Raw genomic sequence first — 18,778 nt, forward strand, 5'->3', positions numbered from 1 at the left:
TATCAATTTTCTAGGCTATAATCTTTATGGAAGGACCCTCGTGGCAGTCTGTTTCTATAGAGATTACAGCCGTGGAAACCCTATAGGGTGGAGGGTTTGACTCTGTCCTATGGGGTTGCTATGAGTTGGAAACCACTCAACAGCAATGGGTTTGGTTTTGGTTTGGTTTGGTTTGGTCTGGGAGCACTACAGCCAGAATGCTCCTTAGAAGCAAGGATGACAAGACTTTGTCTAATGACTTTGAACATGTTATCAGGAGGGACCAGTCCCTGGAGAAGGACATCATGCTTGGTAAAGCAGAGGGTCAACGAAAGAGAGGAAGACCCTCAACAAGATGACATTGACACAGTGAGTGCAACAATGATTTCAAGCAGAACTACAATTGAGGATGGCACGGGTCCCGGCAGTGTTTTATTCTGCTGTAAAAAAAAATATATATATATATATATTTATATATACAGAATCAGAACCTACTTGACAGCACCTAACAACAACAACAATCTTTACAGAGGCAGATGGCCAAGTCTTTCTCTCTCGGAGCCAATGGGTGGGTTCCAACAGCTAACCTTTCCTTAGGAGCTGAGCACTTAACGATTTCCCCACCAGGGCTCCTTAAAAATAGATAACATCAACTCAATGGCAATGGGTTTAAAATAGATATTAAAAAAAAAAAACCTTAGCAGTCGAGTCGATTCTGACTCATAGCGACCATATAGATAACATAATTTGCCATTTTAATCATTTTTTAAGTGTATAAATCAGTGGCTTTAATTACATACATAATGTACAACCAACACAACAGCTCTGCACCTATTAAACAGTCACTTCCCATTCTCTCCTCCCCCAGCCCCTGGTAACCACTAGTTACTTTCTGTCTGTATGAAATTGCCTATTCTAGATCTTTCATATAAGTGGGATCATACAATATTTGTCCTTTGGTGTTTGACTTATTTCACATAGCATAATGTTTTCAAGGTTCATCCATGTGGTAAGATGTATCTGAGCTTAATTTCTCTTTACGGCTGAATAATATTTGCAGCATTCTTTTGAGAAAAAGAAAATGTGTTGCAAACTGCGAAGTTTTAACAATGTATTATCATCTGTTCACTCTTGGAACGCCTCAGTCCTCTCAGATGTCATTGGAAGAAAATCCTCTGCCTCCTATCTGTCAGCCCACTTGAATACCCTGCCTGGCTGTTCACAATTTTTGGGTTCCCACAGATAGGTTTCCTCTTTTTAGGTTATCAGAGGCTTCTTTGGACATCTAGACCACATCCTTTTTTCCCTTTTGCCTCTTGTCTCAGCCCCGGCCCCCCTTCACATAGATTGTAGAGAAGCAGTTTTCTTCTTAATTCCCAAGGACTTTCACGGGTGCAAACAGTTTGCACTGGAATACTAACCTAAAGGTTGGCAGTTGGAACATATCCAGCAGCACTGTGGAAGAAAGGCCTGGTGATTTACTTATGTAAAGATTACAGACAAGAAAACCCTATGGAGTAGCTCTACTCTGTAACACAGAATCAACTGGATGGCAACAGGCTTTTTTTTGGTTTAGCAGGAAGACTGAAGAAGAATTGATGCATTTGAGTCACGGTATTGGCAAAAAAAAGAATGTTGAATATACCATGAACTGCCAGAAGAAGTTGGATGAACGTATCTGTTTTAAAGGAAGTACAGCCAGAATGCTCCTTAGAAGTAAGGATGGCGAGACCTCATCTCACTTACTTTGGACATGTCACCAGGAGGGACCAGTCTCTGGAGAAAGACATCATGCCTGGCAGAGGATCAGTAAAAAAGAGGAAGGCCCTCAACAAGATGGACTGACACAGTGGCTGCAACAATGGGCTCAAACGTAGCAACAATTGTGAAGTTGGTGCTGGTCTGCTGTATGAGTTCGGCTGTCTGTATTGTACCTAACAACAACAACATGCAAATAGGCCCCCAGTGGCCTGCTGTAATATCTGACCTTCCCTTCTTACTTCCCTTTTTCCCTCCCTTCCTCTCTTCTTCCTTCCCTCCTCCCTTCCTTCTTCCTTTTCTTTCACTCTTTCTCACTCAACAAATATATTTTTTGAGTACTGATATGCTTGTCACTGTCCTGGGAACACAAGGAGGAATGAGACAGAAATGGCCTCTCTCGGATTGTACTCACAAAATGGATGGGGAGACAGATGAAGCAATGACAATGTAGTTGCCCTGTGAGGGGAGGTACAGAGTGTTGTACATGTACATAGGTTGGGGGCAGAAACTTTAGATCCTCCCTGTTCTTTCACAAACATGGAAATGAGGTCCACAGTAAGAAACAGTATTGTCCTCAGTCCACGGTCCAAGAGCCCTGGTCTTCTAATTCCCAGGCTGATGCCCTTTCTACTCTTTTTACTTTCTAATAAAGACCTCACTTAGGGGCTCAAAAAAAATCTATAAAGGGGAGGGGAACTCAAGATCTGTGTCATAAAGGCATGAGGGGTTTATTGGGAAGTGATGGGTGGATGGCAGCCTGACAAACAGCACATGGCTAATACTAAAGGAGAGAGCAGCTGTGCCCTTCCTGCACATCTGGCTGAGGCCAGGCCTGGCTTCTTTCTTACTCCACCTTCCCTAGGATGGCCAGTCCACAGGAGACAGAGTCCTAGACTAGGAGGGACCTCAATGAGTCTTCTTGCTTTTTCTTTAATGTGTCCTGTGCCAACTCTCCTTTTCTGTGCAGTGCTTAGTCTGCACAGTATATGGTTTCCTAGCCCTTGTTAGAATTCCATGTGGAGATCAGAGATCTGTGATGGGCACTGTAAGCAAGGAGCTTGTCCAAACTGAGCACACAAATAAATCCTTAAACTCCTCAATCAAGCCACTTATATTCACATCTTGTCCTCATCCCTGAAGGGTAGCATTCACAAGTTTTTTGTTTTTTTTAAAAATAATTTTTATTGTGCTTAAAGTGAAAATTTACAAATCAAGTCAGTCTGCCACATATAAGCTTATACACACCTTACTACATACTCCCTTTTACTCTCCTCCTACTGAGTCAGCCCGCTCCCTTCTTCCAGTCTCTCCTTTCTTGACCGTTTTGCCAGTTTCTAACCCTCTCTACCCTCCCATCTCCCCTCCAGACAGGAGATGCCAACACAGTCTCAAGTGTCCACCTGATACAAGTAGCTCATCCTTCGTCAGCATCTCTCTCCAGCCCATTGTCCAGTCCCTTCCATGTCTGATGAGTAGTCTTCGGGAATGGTTCCTGTCCTGGGCCATCAGAAGGTTTGGGGACCATGACTGCTGGGATTCTTCTAGTCTCAGTCAGACCATTAAGTCTGGTCTTTTAATGAGATTTTGGGGCCTGCATCCCACTGTTCTCCTGCTCCTTCAGGAGCTCTCTGTTCACACATTTTTTGAAAGATCTAAGATGTTTTGTACATCTCTATGTCAATAACTTACATTTCTGTGTGCCTATTACAACACTAGGAGTCCCTTGGCAGTGCAAATGGTTGACAAGCTCAGGGGCTAAAGGCAAGGTTGGAGGTTAAAGTCCACCCAGAGTTGCCTCAGAAGATCTACCTCCAAAAAATCAGCCGTTAAAAACTCTATGAAGCACACTTCTACTCTAACACACATGGGGTCACCATTAGTAGAAATTCATGCTAGGGCAACTATGTTTTTCTTTTATTACAGCACTGCTCCAGGCAGACACTCCTGGATACATAAATGCAGGAATCTAGCAACTGATTCCCCTTGCTGGGTAATCAGAAGGCCTGACAAAGGTCAATCTTATCTTTACTTGTCTAATCCTAAAGGGACCCTTTCCAGAAAAAGAAGTTGTTAACAGGAGTCTCAGAATGAGCTCAGGAATTTAGGCCTAGAGAGCGGACTCTGGTTTGGGCATTCTTATCCCGCATCCAAGTTTGGGAAGGAGGCCAAGAAATGTGCTCTCCAGAGGCAAGGTTTTTTAAAGCTTCTCAGAACATTTCTGACCTAAAATAATCTTTTTCCTTCCTGAAATTGTTTAGTCCTAGGTGAAAGCTAAGAGCAGGTGGCTGGCTGCTTTGAAACCAGGAAGACCTGGAAAGATAAGGCAGAACTTTCTCACCTTAGATGGACTTGTGGTTCCCTCCACACCTCAAGCAGTATAGGATGGCCTGACAATTTCTGGGTGCTACTTTTACCAAATTAAATCCTGCATTTCTAGTGGTGCACTAGGCAAGAAAACAAGTGCACTAGCTTTGCTGTGTTTGAGAACCATGCAAACAGACAAACAGGTCAGAGTCCAGCCACACTGAAATTCTTCTCTCATTCACTCCAGGGAAACTTAAGAATTCCACTCTTTTATGACAGCTCAAGCAATTAACAGTCTTTGGGGAAAATATAAATGCAAAGTGTGCCTGCCAACTAGGGGAGGGATGTGGAAATATCAAACCTCTAATACATAACTTGTGTAAATAGTTTTGTTCCTAAGGACCCAACATTTAATGTATCGTTTAGGAGGATGATTTCTCATAAAGCAGTGGTTGTTAATAACCCTGATGGCACTTTAGAATCACCTAGGGAGCTTTGAAAAATGCTGATGCCTGGACCTCAGTCCCATAGACTATGATTTACTGTATTTGCTTGGGGGCCAGGCCCAAGGGTCAGTAGTTCTAAAAGCTCTCATGTGAGTTTAATGTGCAGCCAGGTTGCTTATTACAGTCCTAAGGATACTCTGGAAACCCTGGTGGTGTAGTAGTTAAGAGCTACAGCTCCTAACCACAAGGTCGGCAGTTCAAATACACCAGGTGCTCCTTGGAAACTCTATGGAGCAGTTCTTCTCTGTCCTATAGGGTCACTATGAGTCAGAATCGACGCAACGGGTTTTCTTTTTTTAAGGGTACTTTAGCTACCTGATTCCACCCCTCCCCCAGGTGAATACCGTAACTCAGAAATGAGAAAAGAAAAAGCAACCTATCGGGGCACTAAATTAAGCCAGTTTACCAGTCTACTGCAGCTAGGTAGGAAAGAGAAGTTAGTCCAACACTTGATCCCAACCACACCCCTATGCTCTTGCAGGTGGAATGGAGACACTTTATTGACTTCAGCTTTGGTTTCTCCAAAAAATAGACAACCATTTTCCCCAAACGGCTAGGTGCAGTAGCCCATAACTTCCCAACTGATCCCACACTTTTATTATCATTATCTTCTTCCCTCTCCCCTTTCTTCCTTATATTTCTTTCCTTCCTCCTTCCCTCTGTCCCTACCTTCTTCCCTCTTTCCCTCCCCTCTTTCTCCTTTCCTTCCTTTTACTGTATATTTTTTTGTGGTATAAACTTCGCACTGGGCTTTTCTGTGCTTATAGTTTGTCAATGGGGACAGTCAATTTCATTGTCTACATAAACCCATTGCAGTCGAGTCGATTCCGATTCATAGCGATACTATAGGGTTTCCAAGGAGCGGCTGGTAGATTCGAACTGCTGACCTTGTGGTTAGCAGCTATAGCTCTTAACAACTGTGCAACCAGGGCTCCTTTGCCTATTTAAACTAAAAACCAAATCTATTGCCATTGAGTTGATTCCTACACATAGCAACCCTATAGGACAGAGTAGAACTGCTGCATAGGGTTTCCAAGGAGTAGCTAGTGGATTCAAACTGCCGACCTTTTGGTTAGCAGCTGGGCTCTTAACCACTGGGATCCTTTGTCTATATAAAACCCATTGCCATCTAGTTGATTGTGACTCACAACGACCCCATAGGACAGAGTAGAACTACGCCATAGGGTTTCTAAGGAGCGGCTAGTGTATTTGAACTGCTGAGCTTTTGATTAGCAGCCATAGCACTAAACTACTGTGCCACCAGGGCCCCATCCAGGCCACTGGGGCCCCATGCTTTGTCTACATAGTGCGTCTAATAATTGCTGTGTCATAGAGTTGTTGCTTGGTGAGGATAAAATAAGCTAACTTCCAGGCCTTTTCGCTCTTAGAATTCCCCTCAGTTCAATTCCCCTTTTTCTACTATGCATAATAATGACAAAATATTAATAATCATAATAGTAGACATACATAGATTTACTATGTGCCAGGCACTTTTAAAGCACTTTACATATTAATTATTTAATCTTCACTACAACTCTGTGAAGAAGCTATTATGATTAGCTACGTTTTATAGATTAAAAACTTAATCGTGTCTAATTTTCTCTGCTTAAAAAACAGATCATTGGAAGACCTGGCAGGGGTTTTCAAATTTTGTGTATTCCTTTTCTCTCCCTGACCAATTTCTGGGAGGGTTAACTGAACAATACGGAAATTCATTTCCCAAAGACACGAATGACACCATTTCCTCTGAAAGGCAAATAGATATAGTCAGGTCAGTTTTAGATAACTGCAAGGTATCAGGTATGGTCACTCTGCTCCCAAGATTTAGTCTAATCTAACCCAAGTACAAGACACCTTCATTTCTCACCTTAAAACCTGCCAAAGCCTCCCAACAGAACTTTTTACCTCTCTTCTAGTTAGCCTTCAGTCTATAGGTAGATATAGTTACCTATCCACCACCACCAGTTGCCATGGAGTCAATGCGATTCATCGAGACCCCATGTGTGTCAGAGTAGAACTGTGCTCCATAGGGTTTTCAATGGCTGATTTTTTTGAGGTACATTGTCAGCCCTTTCTTCCAAGGCACCTCTGGGTAGACTTCAACCCCTAATCTTTTAATTAGCAGGCTAACCCATTTGTTGTTTGTACCACCTAGGGACTCCTATAGTTACCTATAGCTACATCTATGCCCATAGCTGCCAGACTGACCTTTTTAAAATAGAAAAACTATCACCTCCCTGCTAAAAACCCTCTTAGAATAAGAACCCATATTCTGACCCCAGCTTGCCAGGTACTGCCTGAGCTGGACTTTGCTTTCTTCTGATGTCATCTTATCATTTCCTCTACTCACAACACTCCCCTTACGATGGCCTCTTTTCTGTTCTCTAAGCACTTCAGATACTCTCTAACCTCTGCAAGTGCTGCTTAGGCTCTTCACCCAGTTCTCCCCAGGTCTAGCTCATTCTGATCCCTTATGTCTCAGCTCAAACAACTCCCCCAGTTAGTCCCAAGGGGAAGGGGAGAAGGTTAGTCTAAAGTCCCCATTTTTTAACTTGTGGAAATCAATGAACTTCCCCCAATTTTTCTGTCTGGGAAACTTACATTGTCATGGTTACTTTTGTTCTAAGATCATGCTTCTGCTGAATAAGCTTAGATTAAGGATCGTCGTCCCACCACAGAACATGGACTTAGACATGGAACACAGCCACTTTCCTCCAACCTTCCTACCCTCCCCCACAACACACATGTGGTCTTCATTTGAGGGGCAGATAATATTGAGAACTTGAAGAGGTGGAGGAGTTTAATGTCAAAACAATACTAAAAACTTTGACTATTAGTTGTCCTCTTAAGTCTTTCTAACTCTTGCACCACAGAGGATTTTTCTGAGTCACTTTTCCCTCTTCCTATCTTGCTTCCATCTTCCCCTCTTGGGAGTCTAAAAGAGTTCCTTTTGCTCTCAGAAAGCACCAGGCTTTACCATTTCCCACCAGACTCTAACTTGAGAACCAATCTTATATATCTAAAATGGCCCATGAAAGCACTTGAGTCATGGCATAAGTTTTTTTGCCCTGCTGTAGGCAGCCTAACACTTAGACATGAAAGCTTCTTAGGTTTTCTTGTTTGGGACATATCTGTTCTGCTCTGATCAGGTCAGCATCATGACTAAGTCTTATACATGGTCACCCATCTGTTGTATTTCTGTTGTAGACAACCTAAGAGATCAAGACATATACAGTAAACCTGAGAAAGGCAGAACCTGTGTAAGGCAGAAATCTGTCAGAGAAGGAAAACTCACTGGGTGTTTATTGAGGTAGGATAGAGAGCAATAGAAAAGTGGTAAGCACCCTGCCAAAGATGGAAAACTTTTGAGACCAGAAAAAACAAGGCAGTCAAATTCCAGCTCTCACAGGTATCACTGTAATAAACATAGCAAACAGAGCATGATTTACACAGTAGCCAACTTTGTGTGTGATATGGAGAACAAGCTTAAGAACATCATATAAACTTCGGAGAAAAAGAAATAACAGCAATTAGAAAAAAGATGGAAGAGAGGCAATGAAGAGCCAGCATACCAATTAGACAGACACTGTTGGTTGCTGATTCAGTGGTCATTCCCAACCACCTTCTCCCTTGCTGACCTCTATGATAGAGGATGAAAAACTACATTCTCAATATCTCAGCCTCCTCAGGAAGACATATATCTTCTGACTTGAAAGCGTGATGCAACTACTTTCAGTGAGAAAAGCAAGTTGCAGAACGGTAAGCAAAAAATGTTATCGTGTGTGTGTATACAATAAAATAAAACTAGAAGAAAATCTATTAAATTCTTGCTGAGCTTATTTCTAAAGGGTGGCTATGTAGGGGACTTTTAACATCTACATTATACATATTTTTGTTTGAATGTATTACACCAAGCGTAATTTCTTAATGATAAGTAGGGATTTAAAAACTTTAGGTAAGATAAAAGAAAGAAAAAGGCTAAAATGTAATAATGGACACATTTCTGAGTGTAGACACATATTTGTCTCTGAGCTATAGATAATGCAACTTACACAAACACATCTTGTTGGTTACTTAGTTCACCATTTCCATGACAATAAAAGCACAGATCACTGGTTAAGAAATACCCATGTAATGTTGGTAGTGGAATCAGACAGGAATTCTCCACGTGTCCTCACAAAGGGGACATTGCAAACATCCTTATAATTCAGATTACTCTGGTTCCATAATGGCTGCTTTATATCATCCCTCACCATCACAGGAAGTATGAGCAAAAGCAATTATATGGGGCCAGGATCAAATTGTACTCTCCAGTTTGTCACACATCTCACCTGGCCTGTTTCACCTGTTTACATACCTGTCTGTTCTCTGCAGATATTTAAATTTGCGACCTCATTATAAGCACACAGAGAGCATGGATAGAAGTGGGGCTTTTGGAGCTAAGGTTCTTTTCCCTTTCCCTCCCTGAACTGTCCACCACTCGTCTGTCAGTTTGTAGTACTGTGGTAGCTTGTGTGTTGCTGTGATGCAGGAAGCTATGCCACCATTATTTAAATACCAGCAGGGTCACCCATGGTGGACAGATTTCAGTGGAGCTCCCAGACAAAGACAGGTGGGGAAGAAGAACCTGGCTGATGACCTACTTCTGAAAAAATTGGCCAGTGAAAGCCTTATGGATTACAGAGGATCATTGTCTGCTACAGTGCTGGAAGATGAGCCCCTCAGGTTGGAAGGCACTCAAAATACAATTGAAGAAGAGCTGCCTCATCACGGTAGAGTCAACCTTAATGATGTGGATGGAATAAAGCTTATGTGGCATGACTTAAAATGAGCACAAGTAGCTGTAATATCCATTAGTAATAAGAATGTGGAACATATGAAGTATGAATCATGGAAAATTGGAAGTCATAAAAATGAAATGGAAGGCATGAAGATCAACACCCTAGGCATTCCACCCACCCACCCACTGCTGTCGATTCTGACTCACAGCAACCCTATAAGACAGAGTATAACTGCCCCATAGGGTTTTCAAGGCTGTAAATCTTTATGGAAGCAGACTGTCACATCTTTCTCCCAGTGAGTGGCTGGTGGGTTCGAATTGCTGATCTTCCAGTTAGTAGCTGAGCACTTTAACTACTGTGTTACCAGGGCTCCTTTCCTAAGCATTAGTGAGCTGAAATGGACTAGTATTGGCCATTTTGAATCAGACAATCATATGGTCTACTATGCCAGGAACGACAAATTGAAGAGGAACGGCATCACATTCACCATCAAGAAGAACATTTCAAGATCTATCCTGAAGTACAATGCCATCAGTGATAGGATAATATCTATATGCCTACAAGGAAGACCAGTTGATATGACTATTCAAATTTATGCAGCAATCACTAATGCCAAAGATAAAGAAATTGAAGATTTTTACCAACTTTTGCAGTCTGAAATTGTTCAAATATGCAATCAAGATGCATTGATAATTACTGGGGATTGGAATGTGAAAACTGGAAACAACGAAGAAGGACTGGTAGCTGGAAAATATGAATTTAGTGATAGAAACAATGCCAGAGATTACATGATAGAATTTTGCAAGACCAATGACTTATTCATTGCAAATACCTTTTTTCAACAACATAAACTGTGACTATGCACCTGGATCTTGCTAGATGTAATACATGGGAATCAAATCAACTACATTTGTGGAAAGAGACAAAGGAGAAGCTCAATATCATTAGTTAGAACAAGGCCAGGAGCCAGCTGCAAAACAGACCATCAACTGCTCATATGCAAGTTCAAGTTGAAGCTGAAGAAAATTAAAACAAGTCCACAAAAGCCAAAGTTCAACCATGAGTATATCCCACTTAATTTAGAGACTATCTCAAAAATAAATTTGACACATTGAATACTAATGACCAAAGACCAGAGGAGTTGTGGGAAGACATCATACATAAAGCAAGCAAAAGCCTTGAGTTGCCAAACTGAAGGATTCTATGGGCAAAAAAATGAATGGCATGGGAAGCATCAAAAGAAGACGGAAGGAATACACAGGATCACTGTACGTGATGGTTAAGATTGTGTGTCAACTTGGCTGGGCCATGATTGTCACTGTTTTGGCAGTCATATAATGTTGTGATCACTTCCCTGCTAAGATTTGATATGTGATCACCCCCAAGGTGGGATCTGCTGTGAGTAGCCAATCAGTTGAAAGGGTGTTTCCTTGGTCAAATGGTCTGCATCTAAATACGAGCAGACGTTCTGGCTTTTGCCTGCACTGGTTCCTGTAGTTGGCTCCTGTTATTCTGACCTCTGGTTCTTGGGACTTGAGCTAGTAGCTTACCTGCTGTCTTCCTGCCAATCTTGGGATTCGTCAATCTTCACAGCCTGTGAGCAAGAGCCCTACTGTCCGACCTGACGATCTTGGGTTCGCCAGCTCCTGTGGTTATGTGAATTAGAAGTCACTTTCTTGATCCACAGACTTGGGAAGTTTCAGCCTTTACAACTGCATGAGCCATTTCCTTAATATAAATCTCTCTCTATATATGTGTATTTATACGCTTTACTGGTTATGCTTCTCTAGAGAACCCAGCCTAAGACATTGTATCAAAAAGAATTGGTTGACATTCACCTATTTCAGGAGGTAGCATATGATCAAGAACTGATGGTATTGAAGGAAGAAATTCAAGCTACACTGAAGGCATTGGCGAAAAACAAGGCTCAGGAATTGACAGGATACCAATTGAGATATTTCAGCAAAGCAATGCAACACTGGAAGCACCTACTCATTTTACCAAGAAATTTCGAAGACAGCTACCTGGCCAACCAACTGCAAGACATCCATATTTGTGCTCATTCCAAAGAAAGGTGATCTAACGTAATGTGGAAATTATTGAACAATAGCACATGCAAGTAAAATTATGCTGAAGATAATTCAAAAAGGGTTGCAGCAGTACATTCACAGGGAACTATCAGTAATTCAAGCCAGATTAAGAAGAAGACATGGAATGAGGGATATCATTGCTGAGGTCAGACGGATCTTGGCTGAAAGCAGAAAATGACAGAAAGATGTTTACCTGTGCTTTATTGACTATGCAAAAGCATTCAACCGTGTGGATCATAACAAATCAGGGATAACATCGCAAAGAATGGAAATTCCAGAACACTTAATTGTGCTCATGAGGAACCTATACATAGACGAAGAGGCAGTAGCTCCAACAGAACAAAGGAATACTGCATGGTTTAAAGTCAGGAAATGTGTGTGTCAGGGTGTTATCCTTTTACCATGCTTATTCAATCTGTATGCTGAGCAAATAATCCGGGAAGCTGGATTATATGAAGAACATGACATCAGATTTGAAGGAAGACTCATTCACAGCCTGCAATATGCAGATGACACCTTGCTTGCTGAAAGTGAAGAGGTCTTTAAGGACTTACTGATGAAGATCAAAGACTACATCCTTCAGTAAGGATTATACCTTAACATAAAGAAAACAAAAATCCTCACAACTGGACCAATAAGCAACATCATGATAAATGGAGAAAAAATTGAAGTTGTCAAGAATTTTATTTTACTTGAACCCACAGAAGCAGCAGTCAAGAAATTAAATGACATATTGCATCGGGCAAATCTGCTGCAAAATATCTCTTTAAAGTGTTAAAAACAAAGATGTCACCTTGAGGATTAAGGTGCACCTGACCTAAGCCATGGCATTCTCAGTCACCTCATACACATGAGAAAACTGGACAATGAATAAGGAAGACTGAAAAATTGATGCGTTTGAATTATTGTGTTGGCAAAGAATATGGAATATACTACAGACTGCCAGAAGAACAAACAAATCTATCTTGGAAGAAGTATAGCCAGAATGTTCATTAGAAGCCAGGATAGTGAGACTTGGTCTTGCTTACTTTGGACATGTTACCAGATGGACCAGTCCCTGGAGAAGAACATCATGCTTGGTAAAGTAGAGCGTCAGCGACAAAAAGGAAGACCCTCAATGAGATAGATTGACATAAAAAAAGGGGCTGCAAAAATGGGCTCACACATAGCAACGATTGTGGGAATGGTGCAGGACCGGGCAGTGTTTTGTTCTGTTGTACATGGGGTCGATATGAGTTGGAAGGGACTTGACAGCACCTAACAACAGCCTGACCTGTGCTTTGAGCAAAACCCAGGAAGTGGTACTTAGGATCAGCTCCGGCAAAATGCAATCTTTACTCCAATAGTTTGGGCTGGGAGCAGGAAATGAGGCAGTAGGCTGTTTATTGCAGAAGGTAAAGGAACGAGCCTGGACACTTGTTTCTAACATACCTTGTGCACTTAGTATATACGAGCCATTATATTAAGTTCTTTTCATTTATTATTTTATTTCTGTCAATGACTCTATGAGGTAAGTTCTATTATAATCTCCATTTTCATAAATGGGACAGCTGAACCTAAAAGAGGTTAGGAAACCTACCAGCTGTGGGAGAAAGATGTGGCAAACTGCTTCCATAAAAACTTACAGCCTTGGAAATGCTATGGTACATTTCTGCTCTGTCCTTTAGGGTCACTATGAGTCAGAATCAACTCGATGGCAATGAGTTTGGATTTTTTGGTTTTTAGTCTTGGCTGTTAAGGCCAGTGTCCTCTTAATCACTATATATAAGGCCTGGTTCCAGTGTGGCTACTTACTAGATGAATGACTTTAGGTAAATCCCTCACTTTCTCTGGGCCTAGTTTTCCTTCTCAGTAGAGAGAGGGGTTTCACCCAGGTGTCCTCTAAGTGTCTTCTAGCTCAGACATCCCACGCTTGGCCCTATATCATCATTTCGATGAATGATCTGGATGGAAGACTCTACCAACGGATGCGGTCTTGGCTCCAGCACAGGATTTGGCTTAACTTCAAGGAGGTGCCTATCTCTGGAGGATAGAAGTTGTTGCTGGGAAAGATGTGATACCTTCTCTGCAGGATCTCTCCAGTGGTACGGTCCATTCACAGTTGTGCTGCTGGGAGCTTCCAGAACACTGCATGTCTCCCCTTCCTTCTGAGCCCTACTCCTGCCTCTACTCTCCACTCTACTCCACTGCCACCTTTTCGGCACTGTCTCAGCCCTCAGTGGTGACAGCTGATATCAAACCAGTCAGATCTGTCTCAGGCTCACCTGCAACTCCAGGTATTGGGGCTAGAGAATCTGGAAGGAACAGGATTCCTATTAAAGGGCTATTTTACAATGCTGCTTCATTTTCAAGACCTGATCCCATAAAGATGATTGTCATTTGCAACTCACCCCACTCTTCACAGTGATACACAACCTAGTTAATTCCACTGAGCCTTTTCTAAAAGCCACTTTCTAAACAGTGCTTCAGGGCAGACCTTCCTTGGCAAGAGGGTTTGTAGTTGGTTTTCTTCAAGGTTTTCCCACCCCAGCATTGTCCCCACCAAAAACATCTCTGCAATGCTTGCCAAAATTGACCTAGGAAGGGTCATAGAATCAAAAGGACTATGTTTGATATTCCTTATATCAAGAGTTCTGCACACAACATTTTAGGACAAGAGAAGTCTCATAGGGAAGGCCAGAATAGTAGAGAGAATTCACTTCATGCCCCTGCTGGGCCAGTGGAGAGGGGCTGAGGCACTGTGGGAGTTGGCACAGCAGAGGTCACTTCCCATGCACAGGGTGGGCAGGACCCTCCGAGGCCGCTCCAATGGGCTCCCTCGGTGTTAAGATGGGAAACTGAGGCCTGAAGAAGGGAAGGGTCCTGTGAGTCAGTGACAGATGCAAAACTACAGCCCTGGGCTTCTAATTATTATTCTGAGGTCATTTCTACTTCAGCCCTCTTTGCATTTGAGAGCTGCCTCTTCCTCATTATCTCTCTCCAACGGCACAGCTGCTTCCGACTTGACATAGAAAAGACCCATGCCTGGAGGTTCTGCATAGCATTTTTAACAATAGCAACAACAACAACAAAAATTTGAGAGGGAGCAGAGGTTAAATGGCAACCCACAAAATTTGGTTAAATAACTGAATGCTGACTTCCTTTTTTTCATTTCATAGTTATTGTACATAAAAGGGGGGACGTTGGTGGTTCAGTGGTAGAATTCTTGCCTTCCATGCAGGAGACCCAGGTTTGATCTCCCACCAATGAACCTCAGGCACAGCCACCATTCATCTGTCAGTGGAGGCTTGCATGTTGCTGTGATACTTAACAGGTTTCAGTGGAGCTTCCAGACTAAGATGGACTAGGAAGAAAGCCTTGGTGATCTACTTCTGAAAATCAGTCAGTGAAAACCCTGTGGATCACAATGGTCTAATCTGCAACAGATCATAGGGATGGTGCAGGACTGGGCAGTGTTTCCTTCCGTTGTGTGTGGCATTGCCACATACAGTTGGGGCCAACTGAATGGCAGCTAAAAACAGCAACAACAGGGAGAAAAGTGTGAAGCTGAACTCAAAAAAAAGAAAAAGAAAAACATCATCATGGACTTAAAAAGTATGTGACTTTATCCCTTAGGAAATTTCCAAGGCTCCCATTGACTATAACTGAAGGGCCACATTCTGTCTGCTGACGTTTACAACTCTCCAAGGTCTGGCCCCACCTACATTTCTTACCTTATCTCCTACTGTTCCCCATACTATGCTATGCTTTGTCCAAGCTGAACTTCATTCTTCTTAATGGCTACACCCAGCTACGTCACACCTCTGAACTCTTTGCTCATATGACAGCCTCCTCTGCTTGAAATATCACCCACTCCCTTCTGCCTTTATCTAAATTATCAATACTTTTCAAGGTCTAATTCAAAAGTCTCTCCTCCTTCAGGTGTCTCCTCAAATTGGAGGTGACCTCTCTCTCACTTCTGAGCTCCCATTGCATCTTATCAATTCGTTTCTTAAGGCCCGTACCACTTCCTACCTGGTAACATAGTTATCTAGCAATCTCCAGGCTGGACTGTGAACTGTAAGGCAGGATTCCTGCCACATGAAGCAATTTTGATTCTACAGAGCATGTAGCATATATTAATGAGCAATAAACAGAGGTTACTTGCGTACAGAGCATGAGTAATAAATTGTGTAAATGTAGTTCCTGAGACTCCAAGGAACTGTAGAAATGGAACACAGAGATGGAAATTGCTCATGGAGATATTTGAGGATTTGTGGAGAATAGTAAAAATGGTAAAGTCTAGAAATGGGCAAAATAATGTTTCAATTTTAAAGATCCCCTAAACTACAGATTTAACATTGCTTCTGAAAATAATTTTAATTAAACATTAAGAGGAAGATTCACAAGGACCTAAAAGAGTACATTGCAATTATGAACAACATGGGTTCACTGAGAACAAATCATATCAGACAAATCTTATTTCCTCCTTTGACATGATTTCTCCATGGTAGGTCAAGAATGGAGACAGACACTGTGTATCACCAGGCTATAAGCATCCCGTGGAGCTATTCTAAGGCAGAGACCATATATGGCTTATCTGTGCATTACCAGTGGTGTGCTGCAGCTGGCTTACGCTGAATGTGCACATCTCTTCCCAGCTCTGTGTTCAGTAACATCATCTTGATAGCTTGAAATCTGCCATGTGGGAAGTGGTTCAGACATGGAAATTAGCAAACACTACAACCAGAAGGGGTAGTCCTGCACTTGGGCAAGGGATTGTTCTCTCAAATGATAAAAACCATTGGAAGTTATATTTCAGCTCAATTTCAGGAAAAATCTCAGAACTCCTGAAAAGAATTTCCCTTGACTTGGATGGATTCTAATCAGAAGTTGGATGGCCTTGGAAGTGAAATAGAGGATTCTGGCAACAGAAGAACAGAAGGTCCTCCTATATTGGCAGATCGTTAACATTTTTTTTTCCCAACCCTGAGATTCACTAATCCCAGAGATGGAAACTACCATTCATGGAGCTTCTACTAGTGCCATTTCCTGCAGATACGACTTAACCCCTTGCTCAGACCACAAGAGTCTTGTCAGAGCTGACAATCCTGAGGTTAAAGCCTCCCCTCCCCCAGCATTAGAATACCTAATCTGTGGGAGCAGACTCCTGCTTTACTCCTTCCCTTAGGCTGTCATCATAAATTCACAATGCCCTGGAGAAAATTTAAGTGCTCACAGAAACACAGTCCCTGACTGAATCCACCTCTTCCTATTAAAGGATATGAGATGGAGCCGTGGTGCAGTGGTTAAGAGCTCAGCTGCTAAACAGAATGTCTGCAGTTTGAATTTACCAGGTGCTCCTTGAAAACCCTATGGGGCAGTTCTACTCTGTCCTACAGGGTCACTGTGAGTCAAAATTGACTTAACACCAACAGGTTTATTAAAGGATATGAGCCAAGAGTTCCTTTATTTCTACTCTCTGCCTACACCCCTGAAACGCAGGTCTTGATGGTGACTCTGTGGTCTTACAATCAGTCCCAGGATTGCCTGCATGGAGCCTGTGACAGACTGGAGCCAGTTCCTGGGAGATATCAAACAGATGACAAGCCAGAAGCATGATCTTTGACTCATCCATCCATTACACAACTAATCAGCCCTATAGAACTTGGGTGTTCACAGTGTGTCACCACATGCCAGAGCTACACCTCTTTTGTGCTGAAATAGCTGGCCTGTCTGACTTCTGAAGCCTCAGAAAATGTTTGTTGACTTGGATAGAATCGGTGCCTTGTCCATTACCTAATGAGCTATATCAAGTCTGCCATTTCCTATTTGCCAGTAATGCAGTTCTTCAGTGTGAGACTTTAGTTGTGGGCTGATGTCTTGTCTTGAGCAATTACTCTGAATTTCTCTGGAGCCACTCCTGTTGACAATGGGTTGTACTCACACCTAGGATTAAAGTCTACTTATTATCAGAGGGTAAACACTTGTCCTCATAGTGAACACAGATAAAATTACAGCCAGGAACTCATATCTCATTCTCTTTCAGGCTCTCGAAGGCACAATTTATTTTTGGTACTCTAGACACCAACATTATTCTGTCCCACCCCAATCCATTCTTGTCTTGTAAGTAAATGTACCACAGAACCATAAAAATTAGCACTGCAGGTAAGGTAATAAAGCACAGGAAAACTTGTCCCACATAACACAGTAAGTCCAGTGTTTTTCCACCCAATTACCATTCCTCCCCTAAATGAACAGCTGTTATAGTGTGTGGCAGGAACAATGTGAAAGAAATTGGTAAAAGACACTGCTGGTCTTTATTTCTCTGTTGTTGTCATTGTTGCTAGGTGCCATCAAGTCAATTTTTGACTCATAGTAACCCCATGTGACAGAGTACAGCTGCCACTGGCTGGGTTCAAACCACCTACCTTTCAGTTAGCAGTCAAGTGCTTAACTTTTGTATCACCAGGGCTCTTTATTTCTCTAGATGACTCTAATATTCTTTTGGAATTTGCCAAGCTCAAACTTTATGAAGATGGCAAAAGGAAATGCTGAGAATGACTGAGTGAGGGTTATACCAGTAAACTGGTTGTTTACACTGGTAAACAACCCACCATGGGTTCTAATCTCCAGCTCCTGCTTCTCTTCAGATCATGCTGATGAGGACCTCCCAAAAGCAGAAGGACTGGTTGGGTCTAATTCTTTGTAGACATCTCATGTCTGCACTTCTCATTACAGCATGCCCCGCACTGGGATGTCTGCCTCTTCGTACAGGATTCTATCACTAAATGTCGTCTTTCTACACATGCTGTGGGTACAGCTTTTAGATACTGAGTCTAGGAATAGCTGAGTGGGGCTGGCACTCTGAATCTCTAACCCAAGGTCTCTGAGTTTGCTCTCAGCTGAGACCTCTCTCTTCTCTGGTGGCTGTATTCATTACAGGTTGTGGTGACAAAAAAAAAGTGACAAAAGGGTTTTAATGCCCCTCTGGCTAGAGGAGTTTCCTCCTGCTTGAGGTCAAAACTGAAGATGACTTCCTTGTGTGCACAATGCTCTGACGTCTCCTGTGCAACAGTATTAAATATCTTTAGAGCGGTAGTAACTTGAGATACAGCTTTTTAATAATTTCTTGCCCAGTATCTCATATTACATGATCACAGTCCTCTGTCATTCATGAGAAAGGAAGAATAGTTTGAATTGGTGACCAGTTTGAGTTCTTCAGCTATAAACTGTAAGGAGGGTAGTTTTGTTGAAGAAAACAGAGGAAGGTTTGATGGGAGAAGGTGTCACCTACAACACCTGTTCTCTATCAAGACAGGCTGTTGACCACAACATGGGCCAACTCATATCAGGGACTGCAAAAAACTCCAAAGAA

The sequence above is a fragment of the Loxodonta africana genome, chromosome 9 (genome assembly GCF_030014295.1).
Source record: "Loxodonta africana isolate mLoxAfr1 chromosome 9, mLoxAfr1.hap2, whole genome shotgun sequence".
Taxonomy (NCBI): Eukaryota; Metazoa; Chordata; class Mammalia; order Proboscidea; family Elephantidae; genus Loxodonta; species Loxodonta africana.